Source organism: Bos indicus x Bos taurus, chromosome 13 (assembly GCF_003369695.1).
Source record: "Bos indicus x Bos taurus breed Angus x Brahman F1 hybrid chromosome 13, Bos_hybrid_MaternalHap_v2.0, whole genome shotgun sequence".
NCBI classification, from domain to species: Eukaryota; Metazoa; Chordata; class Mammalia; order Artiodactyla; family Bovidae; genus Bos; species Bos indicus x Bos taurus.
The window spans coordinates 5023465-5039853 of record NC_040088.1 but is presented as its reverse complement, the minus strand read 5'-3'; the positions used below and the strand labels follow the sequence as shown (position 1 = coordinate 5039853).

At 52.4% G+C, this 16389-nt stretch overlaps 1 long non-coding RNA gene across 2 annotated transcripts; it reads left to right on the top strand.

The window, feature by feature from the left end:
- The first annotated feature begins 217 nt into the window (after nucleotides 1–217).
- Nucleotides 218–13880, top strand: LOC113902903. 2 transcript variants are annotated; one of them, XR_003513939.1, is made up of 6 exons: nucleotides 218–976; nucleotides 1082–1154; nucleotides 2466–3119; nucleotides 3695–3774; nucleotides 9784–9849; nucleotides 12415–13880. It is a non-coding gene; the product is annotated as an uncharacterized LOC113902903 (long non-coding RNA). The 2 variants fall into 2 exon arrangements; XR_003513938.1 differs by having other exon boundaries at nucleotides 219–1154.
- Nucleotides 13881–16389: the final 2509 nt, after the last annotated feature.

The following is a 16389-nucleotide window of genomic DNA, read 5'->3' as shown; positions in this document are numbered from 1 at the left end:
AGGCAATGGCACCCCACTCCAGTACCCTTGCCTGGAAAATCCCATGGATGGAGCAGCCTGGTGGGCTGCAGTCCATGGGGTCGCTAAGAGTCGGGCACGACTGAGTGACTTCCCTTTCACTTTTCACTTTCATGCACTGGAGAAGGAAATGGCAACCCACTCCAGTGTTCTTGCCTGGAGAATCCCAGGGACGGGGGAGCCTGGTTGGCTGCCGTCTATGGGGTCGCACAGGGTCGGACACGACTAAAGCGACTTAGCAAATCTTCCTGTTACCATTGCGATCAAGCCCCGAGTCCTCCCTGAGGCCTGCGAGGCTCTGCACGCTCTGGCCCCTGCTGCCCTCCATCTCCGCCTTGCTCTGTCCTTCCCACACCGCCCCTACCGGCACCCGTGTCCCCGTTCCCCAGGGCACCATACAGGGCAGACAGTCTCAGCCCCCCAACACCCCACCATACGTCACACCAGCAGAGCCGTTGTTTCTCTTCTGTGAACAAGGCCGCCTGGCAAATGGAGCACATTTGCACAAACAACCTCAGTGTCAGCAGTGGGCCTTGGTCACTGCGGGACAGTCTCCAAGGTTCAGCCGGCCAGCTGCCCAGGGCCTTGTCCCAAGACAGAACTTGAGTCCGAGCCTCAAAAGAGCTGTCTGGGTGGGAGGGGGCGGTGTCCTGGGGGCCCTCGGTCTGACCTTCCTGTCCTGCAAGAAGGGAGGAAAGAAAGTCGTGGGGAGCCCGGGAAAGCAGTGCTCACTGAGGAGACCCCGTCATCCTCTGGGCTCAGACCTGGCCCCAGCTCCTCCAGAAAGCTCCACTGGCCGCCTTCCTCGCTTCCGGGGACCCCTGCTCTCACCCTCATCATATCATAGCAGCTCATATCACGTTCTGCTGAACGTCTCCACTGGACCGTTTCCTCCACTGGACTGTGCTCCGGGTGGTTGAGGCCGAGTCTTGTGTACCTTGGCGTCCCCAGGGCTCAGGTCTGGCAAGTGGGAGGCATCAGCGAACACGTGCTGAACAGGAAAGTGATCGTGGAACGAGCACTTCCCACCTGGGCTCATATTTGCTTCTGTCTCTATCACCAGGACGTGTGCCCAAGACCTCGGCTCCTGTATCTTTGTTCTCCAGCATCTGTTGCTGCTCGACACAGAGGAGGAGGTATGGAACACATGTGGAAAAAATGAATGAATGCGCCCTTCCTATAGCATCCCTCATATCTGTCTCTCCCGTCATACTATGAGGTCAAGCACCAACCCTGTTTGTTTCTAGCGTCTCTGAGTCTGGCGTAGCGCTCAGCACAAAGGCGATAGTCGGTATGTTTTTACTGAGTAGATGGATGATGGACAGATGGATGATGCTTGAATGTATGGATCAGCGAAGAAGTGAATGGAAGGCAGGATCAGTTCAGTTCAGTTCAGTCTCTCAGTCGTGTCCGACTCCTTGCGACCCCATGAATCACAGCACGCCGGGCCTCCCTGTCCATCACCAACTCCCGGAGTTCACTCAAACTCACGTCCATTGAGTCGGTGATGCCATCCAGCCATCTCATCCTCTGTTGTCCCCTTCTCCTCCTGCCCCCAATCCCTCCCAGCATCAGAGTCTTTTCCAATGAGTCAACTCTTCGCATCAGGTGGCCAAAGTACTGGAGTTTCAGCTTGAGCATCAGTCCTTCCAAAGAAATCCCAGGGCTGATCTCCTTCACAATGGACTGGTTGGCTCTCCTTGCAGTCCAAGGGAGCCTCAAGAGTCTTCTCCAACACCACAGTTCAAAAGCATCAATTCTTCGGTGCTCAGCTTTCTTCACAGTCCAACTCTCACATCCATACATGACCACAGGAAAAACCATAGCCTTGACTAGACGAACCTTTGTTGGCAAAGTAATGTCTCTGCTTTTGAATATGCTATCTAGGTTGGTCATAACTTTCCTTCCAAGGAGTAAGTGTCTTTTAATTTCATGGCTGCAGTAACCATCTGCAGTGATTTTGGAGCCCCCAAAAATAAAGTCTGACACTGTTTCCACTGTTGGGGAAGGCTGGGTAGAGTTGAGTAAACTGGGTAGGTGGGTAGAAGTGTGGGTGAATGGATTGGTGGGTACCAGGGTGGATGGATGGATGGAGAACGACTGGATTCATGGATCAGTGGAGGAATAACGGAATGTTGGAGAGAGTGAATAGGACAGTTGGCTGGATGTGTGAGTGGGTGGATTGTTGGCAGATAGATAGATGGATAGATGGAAAGCGGGACAGAAAAGTGCTACAGTCCAGGTTGGGGATGGGGGGGAATAATGCTTTACACTGCCCCCATCTCAAAGCCACCAGTTTAGAATTAAATGAGGTCAAAGAATGAGTCAGCTAGAGTTTTCACATGAGGGATATTTAGCAGGAAAAAAAAATAATGTGAGAAGGAAGAGCCTCTGAGCCTCTGAGATTCTCAAGCAAAATCCTGTAAGTTGGTTATGCTTTCTTGCAGTGCTGGCGTGTTACTTACTGAGCGCTTACCATATGTCGTGCCTCTGGGTTTCATCTGGAAGTGGGAAGAAGTCTGACATGCCGACCCTGACTCAGAGTGTGGTCAGGGTCAGACACGACGGTGCTACGTCATCAGTGGGTCTCCTTGGTGGAAGCTGGGTGCACTCCGAAGAGCAAAGGTTTTGGAGATACACAGTGGGTTTGTGTCCCGATCCTTCTCTGTGTGGCCTCAAGCAAATTGCTTGACCCCTCTCTCCAAACCTAGACTCCAAACCCAGATTTGCTCATCCTACCTGGTAGGATTGTTGCCAGCCCATGCTTATGAAATGCAAGGCCCAGGCCTGGATGTGACTGACAGATACCGAGGTGGGCCTCAGCTTGTAAGGCTGGCAGAGCCTCTTAATTTTCCATCCCTGCCTTTCAATGCGACGCAAGCTTCCTGCAGTGAGGGCCACAAACCAGGGAAGAGCTGGAGTCGGCGAATCCAGCGCATCTGGATTCAGGTTCGGCCTCGTCCACGCCCCCGCTGCTCGGTTTCAGACAAGCCCCTGGGCCTGTCTGAACTCCAAGTCCCACCTCTACCTCCAAGGCCCCCTTGCTGTTTCTCAAACACAGCTGTTACGCCTGCACCCAAGCTGCGAGAGAGGCTGCGAAAGTGAGTTTTCTTGTGTCTGCCGTGGGGAGGCGTGGGCTCCCCAGGTTGACGCTCTGCACACAAATCTGCCCTGAGACACGGTGCAGGGGGAAGGGGGTCTGGAAAGGCAGACGGAAGACATGGGTGTCTCACCCCATCCGGAAGAGGAGTTCCGTCCCATGCTGTTTACATGGGACTCTATGCAACATATTTATTCATTTATTTTCCACTCTGTTCTCTCAACGCTGCTATTGTCAGTTTCATGAGGGGAACTTCTGTGTCCTCAGGGACTGAAGCCCAGCCAGGCGCACAGTTTGTGTCAAATAAATGTGTTGGATAAATGAGTGGATAGATGACTGGATGGATGGATAGATGATTGGATGGATAATGCATGAATTGGTAGGTAACTAGCCAGGCACAACAGAATTAATTAAAAGCTTAAACACACACACACACACACACACACACACACACACACACACACACTCACACACACACTCACACACACACACACTCACACATGCCTACATGGGGCATTTCGCTGAATCCTCGTGGTCAACCTCCGAGCGGGCAGCTAACACTACCCTTTTTTTCAGAGCACAAACCTGAGGCTCAGAGAGGTGAAGTCACTGACCTCAGGTCACATAGCCAGAAAGTGAAGGAGCCAAGAATCCAGGTAAGATCAGCTCGATTCCAAAACCCAAGCCTGACCTGATCGGGTCACTGGGGCCACACAGGACCCGGGGGTTTTCAGTCCCCAGGTGGTTCTGACGTGCAGTCGGGACAAGGACCCAGGGGCCATACCAGCCAGGTCTGGGGGCAGCGAGCCGCCTTTGGGGCCGGCTGCCGTCTCCTGTTCTGCCTCGCAGCCTGTTTCCCCTTCTCTGACATGGAGGCGTGGAGGCGATGGCAGCGCCTGCCTCAGGGGGTTTTGGGTGGAGGCAAGGAGCGGAGCAGAGCCACAGGGTAGGAAGCTCAGGGCAGAAACCGCCCTGCACAGGAAAAACCATAGCCACAGGTTTCCTCACTGCGTGGGGGGCTGTCGGCCGTCCTGTCCCTTCTCTCTGCTCCCCTGGGCACAGACACATTCCAAACCCATAGTGTAGAGCCCAAGATAAGAGGAAGGAGACGTCTTGGGGGCATTCAGGAGGCTCGGAAAGGGCAGAGCAGGGCTGCTGTAGCGACTCTACACTCAGAACACATGTCCACTGGCGTGTGACCCCGCTGACCACAACTGCGCGGTTCATGACGGCAAAAGCCAGGAAACAAGCCCCACGGTGGTAACAGCTGGGGTGTGCTGAGAGCAACGCTTCTCAATTCAGAACCAATGACATCTGGGGCTGGATAGTCTCTCTAGGGGCTTCCCTGGTGGCTCAGATGGTAAAGAAGCTGCCTGTAATGCCTGAGACCCAGATTCAATCCTTGGATCGGGAAGATCCTTGGAGAAGGGACTGGCTACCCACTCCAGTATTCTTGCCTGGGAAATCCATGGACAGAGGGGCCAGGTGGACTGCCGTCCATGGGGTCGCAAAGAGTCGGACTCCACTGGGCGACTGAGCACAGCACACAGCACAGTCCCTGCGGAGGGAATCTGCTCTGTGCATTGCAGGATGCTAACAGCATCCCTGGCCTTCGTCCACTAGATGCCGGTAGCTTCTTCTCTGCTCCAGTGGTAAAGGTCTCCCGACACTGCCGCATGTCCCCTAGGAGGACAGAATTGCCCAAGAGCATCTGGTGGAGAGCCTGCTCCACGCCAAGGCCTGCAGGCTGCGCTCTGCGGGAGCTGCTTCCTCTGGGCCCTCATCACACCCAGAGGTGGAGGCTCTTCTTCCTTCATGCAGACACAGGGAGGCGGCTGGTTTATCCCTGGTCACGGAGCTGGCATTTCAGCACAGCTGTGACTTGAACCTGTGATAAGTCCCAGGGCCCTCTTTTTCTAGCCACTTTCTGTGGGTTCCTTGGCTTTCTCTCCATTTACAATCATGTTGTCTGTGACTCGAGATTGTTTCATTTCTTCTTTCCCTGTCTGGCCACCTTGACACATTCGAGGAAAAAACTTGCATGACATGAACTATAGCTCAAGTAGATTCTATAATCTGCACAGAGATTCTCTCAGGAACTTAGGTCTCCTCAATTACTGACATTTGGAAAATACAGAGAGAAAAGAAAACACGACATCTCTGATAGGACCCCCCATAAAGGCTAACTTTCCAACAGTTTTGTCCTCCGAGTGGCTTCCTCTGTTTAGAAATTTTGTTGTGCAGTTGCAATCACACTCTACACACAACTTCAAATCTTGCTTTTCCTAAACTGTACAATTTTTAAATGTTATCACAGAATCCTCTTGGATGTTATTTTAATTGTTGTTATTGTGGCAAAGACCCATGCTTCCCTCCAATTCTCTGATCTCTCCCTCTTCTTTAGTAATAAAGATCTCAAATTTTAGCTGGGCAAGTGACCACCCAGAAAAAAAACTACATTCCCCAGCCTTTTTTTTTTTTTTTTTGGCTATACCATGTGGCATGTGGGATATTAGTCCCCCAATCAGGGATCAAACCTGTGCCTTCTGCATCAGAAGCTTGGAGTCTAAACCACTGGACCACCAGGCAAGTCTCTCCCCAGTCTCTCTTGCAGCTAAGTGTGTCCATGTGACAAGTTCATGGGGTAAAATGTCCAAGTCCTTATGGAGAGAGTGCCTGTGCTTTTTCCCAGCCTCCTCACTGGCTGGAATGCAGAGTTGTGGCCAGAACTGAGTGGCTATCTTGGGCCACGGTAGAAGTCTAGAAGAAAGAATCCCTGACGAATGTATGAAGCCACCCCACCAGCCCTGGACTAAATCTCCACACTTCTTTTGTGTAAGAGAGAAAAACAAGCTTTTCTTTCACCTGTTTTCTGGTTTTCTTTGGCCACTCAAGGATGTACATAACCCTGAGCGCCCCACTAACATTTAACCCTGAGCGTCCCACTAATATTTCACTGGAGCAATCAGTTCTTGGCTTCTTTTCAGGATCATTGCCTGATTAACTAAACCCGTTCCCTGGTCACAGGGTGTTTAGGTAGTTTCTGATTCCTCACGACTCTACATAATTCTACTGCAAACATCTTGGTGCATCTTTCACTATTTGTGATTATCTCCTCAGATTAGAATTCCAGAAGAGGGATTTAGGAGTCAAAGAACATGAATAATCTTGTTCTTGTTGTTTAGTTGCTAAGTCATGTCTAACGCCGTGACCCTATGGACTGCAGCACACCAGACTGCTGTGTCTTCCACCATCTCCCGGAGTTTGCTCAAATTCATGTCCACTGAGTTGTGATGCTATCCAACTGTCTCATCTTCTGCTGCCCCCTTCTCCTCCTGCCTTCTATCTTTCCCAGCATCAGGGTCTTTTCCAATGAGTTGGCTCTTTACATCAGGTGGCCAAAGTATTGGAGCTTCAGCTTCAGCATCAGTCCTTCCAATGAACATTCTTAATACCTGTTAGTACTTGTCATCCCGGGGTGGGCACAGAGTTAGGACTGAGGGCTATTCAGCCAGAAACGAGGCCCAGGTCTTCTGGCAGGGCTGTCCAGAAGGGAGCCTGCTTGCTCTCCTGGGACCCCTCCCAATGCATCCTTGAGGGCCAGGTCCATTCTCCTCCACACCTCTTGTCCTGCCCTTCTCTGATTACACATCTCTAGCAGGCGTGTCTGACTGGTAGAGCCCCAAGTCCCAGGCCTGCACCAAGCCAAGCGAGGCTGGGAATGTGCATCTTCCGGCATCTCTGTCGGGGAGCTGTGGCCACTAGGGTAGGAACGTCCCTGACGTGGAGGATGCAACGTGCAGGGCAGCCAGAAAGTAGGGCAGAGCTTAGTTCCACAAGCAAAGACCCAGCTGGGCCTGTGGGAGGAATGCAGAGAGGTTTCTGGCAACACTTTTTCATTTCTTCTCCACTTATGATGCAGGAACAGCAGGCAATAAAGGGAACAAGGATATCATTCCTGGTTGTGTCAGCCTCGCAGTTAACTCAGCTCTGCAAAAGCTGAGTGAGAGCCGGCAATCCGCATCTGTCAGGTCACAGGCCCCTTTCTCTTTCCACCACCCGAGGCCAGCAAGTCAACCTGGATGTCCTCCTCCAGCTGTGGTTGTGTCTCTCTGACCACTGACCACACCCCTTAAGGGCAGGGCCTGTTTGCCTTATCCACTGTAGTCTTCCCAGCACCCAGGCAGGCTCTGGCACACAGAGATTTATCTGGCACAACAGATAAATCTTGAATGAATGAATAATGACAGTCAGTTCTCAGCCTTGGAAGGAAGCTTGGAATCTTGGAATTAGCATTTCTTGATTCAACCAATATTGAACACCTACAATGCTCCATAAAGAAGGTTGAACACTGAAAAATTGATACTTTCTAACTGGTGGTGCTGGAGAAGATTCTTCAGAGTCCCTTGGACTGCAAGGAGATCAAACCAGTCAATTCCAAAGGAAATCAACCCTGAATAAGTCATTAGAAGGACCGATGCTAAAGCTGAAGCTCCAAAACTTTGGCCACCTGATGCAAAGAGCTGACTCATTGGAAAAGACCCTGATGGTGGGAAAGACTGAGGGCAGGAGGAGAAGGAGGGACAGAGGATGAGATGGCTAGATTGTATTACTGACTCAATGGACATGAATTTGTGCAAACTCAGGGAGACAGTGAAGGACAGGGGAGCCTGGCAAGCTGCAGTCCCTGGGTTCACAGAGTCAGACACGACTGAGCGACTGAGCAACAACAATACTCCAGGCTCTGTTTTAGGTGCTGGGGCTACTGTAGGAAAGATAACAAGCGTAGTCGGTGGGCATGGACACTAAATATGAATGTGATCCAAAATATGAGTGTAACGAAACATAATGTGACATGATATTCATTGTTCAGTCCTTTACGACCCCATGGACTGTAGCCTGCCAGGCTCCTCTGTCCGTGGGATTTTCCAGGCAAGAATACTGCAGTGGGTTGCCATTTCCTTCTCCAGGGGATCTTTCCCACCCGGAGATCAAACCCAGTTCTCCTACATTGCAGGCGGATTCTTTACTATTGAGCCACCAGGTAAAACTTAAGAAAGGAAGCTTTAGGAAGAAAGATAACACTGGATAAGTAACTTAGAGAGGCTAATTAAAAAAAAAAAAAGGTTGTGAAGTCCTGTCTTAGAAGGACATTTGAGCAGAGATCTGAAGTAAGCAAGCCAGGAGAAGCGTATTCCTGGCAGAGGAAACAGCCGGTGCAAGGGCCCTGGGGTAGGAACGGGCTTGACATGTGCTGTATGCACGGAGGCAGCCAGGAAGGGAAGGGTTATACCCAGTTTCCCAACTTCAGCACATGTACGGAACACTTCACTGGCAACTGGCGGAAACAGTGGGATGGGAGTGGGATGAGTTTTTCACTCTTAAGCTTCTCTGGAAAAACATGTCAGGGAGAGACAATAAATCTTGATTTGTCCCAAAAAACAATGGGCCCGTGAAACCCATGAAGTGTCAGGCTGAAAGTAAACTGCCGAAGGGCTGGGGCACGGGTGGCTCATATGGAATTCGTTAAGGGATCTGTGTTTGAAAAAGAATTTCCCAGTTCGGGGCAGAAGTCTCTGGTCAGCATCAAAAAGCTGTTTATTGTGGTGCCTCCGTGCAGACATGAAAAATGGAGATTTGCTGCCTAGCTAGAGACGTGGAAAGATGTACCCGATATGCTAAGTGGGAAGAAATAGGTCACAGGGTAGGATAATACATTATGTAACCCCTTAGAGAAGTCACCCATTCCTTCCTTCATTCGGAAAATATTCAGTGCAGGCCTACTGTGCGCTGGCACCCTGCTGGCTGTGGGGGCCGCAGACGTGACCCTCCCTGCCTCCTGGAACTTTCTGCACAGTGGAGAAGGCAGATAATGATCAGAATATCTAATCATCAAATACAAATATATCGTCACAAGCTTTGATCAGAGCTAAAGAAAAAAAGATACCTGGGAAGGCAAGAATGTGCAGAGACGTCAGGTGGTGGAAAAAGCCTAAAAGGATGTACTCCAAACTGTGGAAGGGGAAGTAAGGTTTCAGGAGATTCCACTTTTCTTATCTTCCCCTTTCTTCTCTTTGTGCGTTCTGATTTTTTTAAGCAGTGTCATACTTTATAATTAAGTGAGTTGAAAAACACAAACAAAACCAAAATGAATAGAGGAATTGGAAGTCATGTGTCCAAAGATGATTTAACCCCAGGAAAGGAAGGAAGGACATGTGAGAATCTGCTAACTGTGCTGGCTTCCAGGAAGCGGAGCCAGAGGCTGGGGTGGGAGAGACAACCTCATAGCTCACTGGAGGCCCCTTAAACTGATTGAGTATGCACGGATGAAAAAACAAACAACAATAATAAAAATAAGCAAAGATATTTTCAAATGAAACTTCAAATCAGGTTTTATTTTTGTGACAAATGAAAAAGCAGGCCAGAGAAGGAACTTAGGACAAATAAATTAACTAAGCCAAATTTCCACAAAAAATCTGTGTGTTGTTTCTCTCTGGAGGGGGGCCTTCTTGTTTTCATCTCCGTACTTCTCCGTATCTCCTATATTTAAAATTAGAAGAATAAAAAAGACAAGAAAACAGACCTCTGTGCTTTGAAAGGCATTGTTTTGCCTGCTTTTCACAGTAACTCTCTAATGTGTCTTGTTCATTGTTCCCATTTGACAGATGCGGAAACTGAGGCTCAGCTGATGAAGCCCCTGGCCAGAAGTCACACAGCTGGATTGAACCCAGGTTGGTCTAACCCCCCAAAGTCTGTTTTAAACCAGGATGCTCAGGTGCCCTTCAAGATGTCCTTCACGGAAATTGGCATTGCTTTTGAAAATCAGAGGGGGAGAAAACCAAACAAACCAAACAAGAAATATGACATTTTTTAAACCACTTCTTCAGGCTCTGATGGGGCCTGAGACCAACTGCGCTTGGGCAGGATTTCCCGGCAGGGGCACTGTTTGTACTTTGGGTGGGGTGTTCCTTCATGGTGCCTGGCCATCCCCCCGCCCACTCCATGCAGGTCCCTGCCCTCTGAAGACCAGCTGTGTCCCCCAATCCTGCGTCATCCAGACCCCCATCCCTCTCCGAGGCTTCCCCTGTTGAAGGCTGCTGGGGGGCGCCCTGTGGTGACACCCCGTTCCCGCAGTGAGCTGAGCGCTTCCCAGGCTGTAAGCCCCCTGTTAGAGTTGACCCTCCCTGCAGATGAGGGGAGAGATGAGGCTCAGAGAGGCTGGGTGACTCGCCCGAGGTCACACAGTAAGCACTGAGCCCTGGGTCTTGTCCCAGGCTGCAGCATCTCCCCTTGGGGACCAGGCAGGCCCAGGAGCTGTCTCTTACAGCCCGGGGGCTAGGCTGAAGGGGAGAAAGAGGCGCGTGAACTGCAGTCCCCGGCCCCGGACCAGGTGGCTGCCAAGCACCACCGTTCACTCTGGCCAGCGGAGGCCAGGCGGGGAGACTCGGAGCCCCAGGCTGAAGGGCCGGGCGGGCGCTGGGGACGGGAAAGCGCGGCTCCCTCTGCCTGCCCGGCAGCGGCCGTGGCCGCCCGCCAGGCCCCGCCTGACGTCAGGCTCTGACCAGGGACATAATGTGCTGGCGTGGGGACAAGGGCTGGCTGCAGGGAGACGGGCCGGAGGCGGGGCGGTCAGGGGAGACAGGCAAGGGGGGAGCGAACAGGAAAGGGAGAAACAGACAGAGTTCAAGACGCAGAGACTCGGAGGCGGAGAAGAGGAACACAGAACCAGAAGGAAGGGACCCCGAGGGCGGGGGAGGAAGACCCAGGACATGAAAGGGGAAATTGAGGTGGAAATTGAGAGACCCAGAGATGCAGAAAAACAGCAATAGAAAGTGGTTTAGAGAAAGCTGCGGGCCAGGTGAGGGGGACAGACAGACAGACAGCAGAGATCAGAGGGGTGTGAGGTTTAAGTGCAAGCTTGGGAGACCCCAGACCTGGGCGGGACGTGGCTCTGCCCTGGGGGCTGGTGACTCAGCACTCCCGGCCTCTGATTCCTGACCTGGGGGCTGGGGCCCGAAGTCACAGGCCTTATTCATTTGGGGAGGGAGCAGGGTCCCCCCTCCACAATAGGGATGGTGGGAGTCCAGCTGCAGGGAACCTTCTGGCAGCACTCGGCAGGTGATGAGAGCTAGAGACACTGGAGGTGACAACTAGAGGGGGTGGGCAAGGCAAGAGAGAAAGAGGGTGCAAGCAGGGGAGAGGGGAGAGCTGACCCCACGGAAAAGAGCCCCTGCTCCAGAGTGCCCCTGGCCCCACTGCCGCCAGGCTTCCCCCCGCCCACCCCCGGCGCTACACGAACACAAGGCCACTGTCACAGACCTTGGCCCGGCCTTGCCTGCCTCAGGGCCCAGCCCCCTGTTTATGGGCTTGAGAAGGCCATGATCCCAGGGCCGTCACGTCACCAAAGCCGAACAAGGCCAGGGCCCGCTCGCTGCCGGCCTTCCAGCCCTGTCATCCCTTATCCAGCTTAATTATTAAACGCCCCAGCAGGGCCGAGGGTCTGAGCCAGCTGCCCTCCCAGGGGTGGGCAGGGGTAACTGCATGTCCCCATTTATGCAGGGGCACACTCAGTCTCGAGACCCCAGGCTGTACTTGCAAAGTGCCCTTTCTCTCGCCCCCACTGCTCCCAGGAGCCGCCATCACCTTCATCTTCATCCTCAGAGTTAGTAAGCTAAAGCAGCTACCGGGTATGGGGCACGGTCCCTAGGCCCCCTGACAGTCCCAAAGAGTGAGCGATATTATTGTTCCATTTTCCAGATGAAGAAACTGAGGCTCAGGAAGCTACAGTCACTCTCTCAGGGCCACCTGGTAACTTGTTAAGTGGCAGAGCCATGTGTCCAGCCCGGCCACCCTATTGAGCAGATAGCAGCCCCCATTTCCTGAGCAGCTGCTGAGTGCCAGGCTACTTGAGCCAGATGCCTTACCTACATCGTCTCTTTCAACTGAGGTGGCAGTTCTTAGCCCAGCACGATTTTTTTCCCCTCAGGAGGCTTTAGGCTACATCAGGGGTCATTTGGCATTCTCACAACTGGGGACATGCTCCTAGCATCTCAGGGATGGAGGTCAGTGAGGCCTTTCAGCATCCCACCCCGCAAAGGGCAGCCCCCACAGCAGAGAACATGAGTTAATAAGAGTTGCTCAGTTGTGTCCAACTCTTCACGAACCCATGGACTGTAGCCCTCCAGGCTCCTCTGTCCATGGAATTCTGCAGGCCAGAATACTGGAGTGGGTTGCCATGCCCTCCTCCAGGGGATCTTCCCGATCCAGGGATGGAACCTGTGTCTCCCACATTGCAGGCAGATTCTTTACTGATTGAGCCACCAGGGAAGATCCAGCCCCCAAGGTCAGTAGCATGGAGGCTGAGAACCCTGCTGTAAGTGGAACAGGTGAGAACCCTGCTGTAAGTGGAACAGGTGAGAACTCTGCAGTAACCCTGTTACAATCTCCAGTCGCAGACGTGGAATCCAAGGCACAGACAGAGAGCCCCACTGCCGGGGCTTCCACCCCATGACCCTGCTCTTCCCTCACGAGACCCAAGGCCACTTCTGATGGCGTCTGCCCTTAGGAGACCTCAACTAACCTCTATTTCAGGCCCTTTGAAGCCCTTGCGTGCCTAATATAAACAAGGCCTCACTGTTTTTTCACATGTGAAGACGGGGTTTTAATCACTGACTGAAGAAAGAGATCAAGCCAAAAAGTCACCAGGACAGTCAGAATGTCTTTAAATGTGTTTGTATTTTATTCACAACAGCAGAGGGGGCTGTAGGGAACTGGCCTCACAGGGATTCATGGAGCAAAGGTTTCCTGAGCACTGCTAGGTGCCAGGCCCTGTCTCTGGTGCAGGAGATACAGCAGAGAACCAGACAGACCGGCCCTACTGGGTCTTTAAGAGATAGCAGTCTTGTGGGGATGGTGGATAATCAACAGGAAAACAAACAGTAAAGACAGCTTCAGACTGTGTTCAGACTGTGGGGAGGGGGAAGGGCTGTCACAGGGAGGGCAGAGTCCAAGGGGGCCTTTCTGAGGAAGTGGGACCTGAAGGATACCAAGCAATAGCCTTGGGAAGAGGCAGGGCGGAAGGCTCCAGGCCGAGGGAACAGCATGTGCAAAGGCCCCGAGGCAGGCGTACGTGTGGAGTGTTGAGGCCCAGCAAGCAGGGCTGGAGAGGAGCTTAGAGAAGTAACCAGCACACAGCTGTGTAGGACTCTGTGGCCACTGTAAGGGCTTTGCATGCGCTCTGAGGGAGCTGGGGTTTATAGGGTGATTTTAAGCAGAAAAGGCGCAAGACTTAACTTAGGTTCTAACAAGATCCCTTTGGATGAATGATGCTCCCTTTCCCAAATATCCTCCTCTTAATCCCCCAGACCTTTGAACGTCACTTTGTATGGCATAAGGAATTATGCAGCTATGATTTAGCTAAAGATCTTGAGCTGGGAAGATGATCCTGGATGATCTGAGTGGGCCCAATGGAATCACGGGAGTCCTTATAAGATGGAGGCTGAAGGAGGTTTGACCACAGAAGAGGAGAAGGCAGAGAGAATGACAGAACCAGATTGAAAGGAGGCACATTGAAGAGGGAAGAAGGGGCCACAAGCCAAGGGATGCAAGTCACCACTGGAAGTTGGAGAAGACAAGGAAACAGCCTCTCCTCAGAGCCTCCGGCAGGAGCCAGCCCTGCCAGCATCTTGACTTCAGTCCAGAGACTGATTTCAGACTTCTGACCTCCAGAACTCTAAGTAAATAAATTTGTGCTCTTAAGCCACGAAATTTGTGATCATTTGCTACAGCAGCCGTGGGAAACTGATGCAGATGCCATGGGGAAGACAGAGGTGGGGAGAGTGGGGTGGGCAGTGACGTGGGGAGAGTGAAGTGGGAGCTGGGGGACCAAGGCTGGGGGCTACTGCAGTAGTCCAGGCAGGAGATGAGGGTGGGCAGAGAGAAGTGGATGGATTCAAGAGGACTTTAGGAAGCCAGACAGGCAGCCTTGCTGATGGGCTGGATGCAGCATGGCGGGGGGGTTGGGGGGGTGCGGCTGGGACCCAGTGTTTCTGGCTCACCCAGTCATCTCTGGGCTAGTGCCCAGGACACAGAGTTGGCCACCACACAGTTCCTGCTCTGGGGAAGAATTCAGCCGGGGGAGGCCCAGGAATAGCTACAGGGTGATGAGGGAGACCAGGCTCAGCTACCCTAGAACCTCACATCTCACACACTCAGGTCTCTGCCACATCTTCAGGGAGGCCTCCCTGACCACCTTGTCTTAGAGAACCCCTCCCTCCATCTCTTTCTCCCCCTGCTTTGGCTCGCCTCATGTGTCTTGTGGTCATGCTACATGTGCATCTGTTTCTTTGCTGTCTGACTCCCTTCCCTGCTCAATATCAGCTCCACAAGGAGGACTTGGTCTGACTTGTCTAGCACTGAATCTCAGCACCCAGCGTTGGCCCGCCTGAGAGGTGCTCAGCACATGTGTGTTGAATGAATGAATGAATCCACGTTTTCCGACAAGGACACGAAGAAAAGTCAGAACAAGGGAATGACTAGCTCAGGGTCACACAGTGGTTCAGTGTGGGACCAGGATTTGAACCCAAACTGATTCCAAAGTTTGCATTAAGTTGCCCACCTCCTTTTACTACCAATGATACAACCTGTGCTTGAGAAGTTTCCACACTGTGGGATGTAGTACTCCATCCTTCATGAACGCCAGACATTCTACTTTTTAAAGTATTTGTTCGGTTGGCTATGCCAGGCCTTACTTGTAGCGTGGGGGATGCTCAGCCTTTGTTGCAGCGTGCGGGACCTTTAGTTGTGGCTTGCAAACTCTTCCTTAGTTATGCATTTTGGACCTAGTTCCCTGGCCAGGGATGGAACACAGGCCCCCTGCGTTGGGAGCGTGGAGTCCTAGCCACTGGACACCAGGGCAGTCCCCAGAATTCTAAATGCGGCACCTGAGGAATTCTGCAGGGCACTCGTCATGCCCAGGGAGGTCACCTGTCATAAAACTGAAGCTCAGCGAGACTGGGCTCCTCCTGGACATGCACAGCTTGCCAGCAGTAGGGCCAGGATTTAATCCCCACTGCACCCCACACTCAGGGTCTTCTCTCTCAGTCCCAGCATGTTCTGGGCCCCTGAGAAATAAGGAAGGGCCTCCTAGCCTAATGGCCTAAAAGGCAGGGTACGTATAGACCACTCCGCCCACGGTCCTGGGGGAAGTCCAGCAACACCTCAAGCCGGGAGCTTCTGAGAAAGAGAGTCAGGGGTTAGGGCCTGGGGCCCTGGGGTCACACTTCAGCTCTGCCCCTTCCCTGCTGTGTGGCCTCAGGAAAGTGGCCTCCTTTCTCTGACCCAGGGCTCTTCCAATACTCCAGCTAAAATTCTAGACAAAGCCCTATAGAGCACATGTTAAAATAAAAAGACCCAGCCTATATTCTGACATTTTTCATTAGACTATACTGCCTTGGCCAAACACATGTACTCATAATAAAATATACAAAGCTTAATCTGAAAACATCAGCAATAACAAGGGGAGCTTATTTTCCTCTCCTACGCACAACGTCCAGATGTAGGCAGTTCGGGGTGGGTGTGAATATTCCACGGGGCCCTCAGTGTCCCACCCTCTGTCCCGTTCACCACTCTGCCACCCCCAGGGTGTGGTCTTCCTGTTCATGCCCCAACACGGAGGCCACAGCACCAGCCTTCTCCTCTGCCTTCCAGGTGGCAGGGTGGAGAAGGAAAGACAGTGAGTAGAGGGCAAACAATAGCTGAATCTCTAGGAAGGTTTCCAGAAACTGCTACACATACTCCCAATCACAGCCTGGGAGTCGGAGCTTGGTTGTATGGCTGCACCCAGCTACAGGGGAAGCGGGAGAAAACTGTCTTTATTCTGCACGGCCATGAGCTCTGATAAAAGTGGATCAAGTACTTGAAAATGAACGAAATTTTTTCAGATAATGATACATGCTGGGAAGGGAGCAAACAGGGTGGCCTGCGGGAAGCTGTGTGGGGAAGGCCTCCTGAGGTGACGCTGGTGTAGTCTAGTCGCTAAGTCATGTCCGACTCTTTTGCGACCCCGAGGCCTGTAGCCCACCAGGCTCCTCTGTCCAAGGGATTTCCCAGGCAAGAAGACTGGAGTGACACGGTTGAGGCCTAAATGAGAAGACGGACTGGGGCTGAGCATCCCGGGAACAGAAAGTGCTTGCTCGGAAGTAGGAACGGGCCTGGTTGCTGAAGAAACAGGAAGGAGGCCAGCGCGGCTGAGATGGGATGGGGCTGGGGGC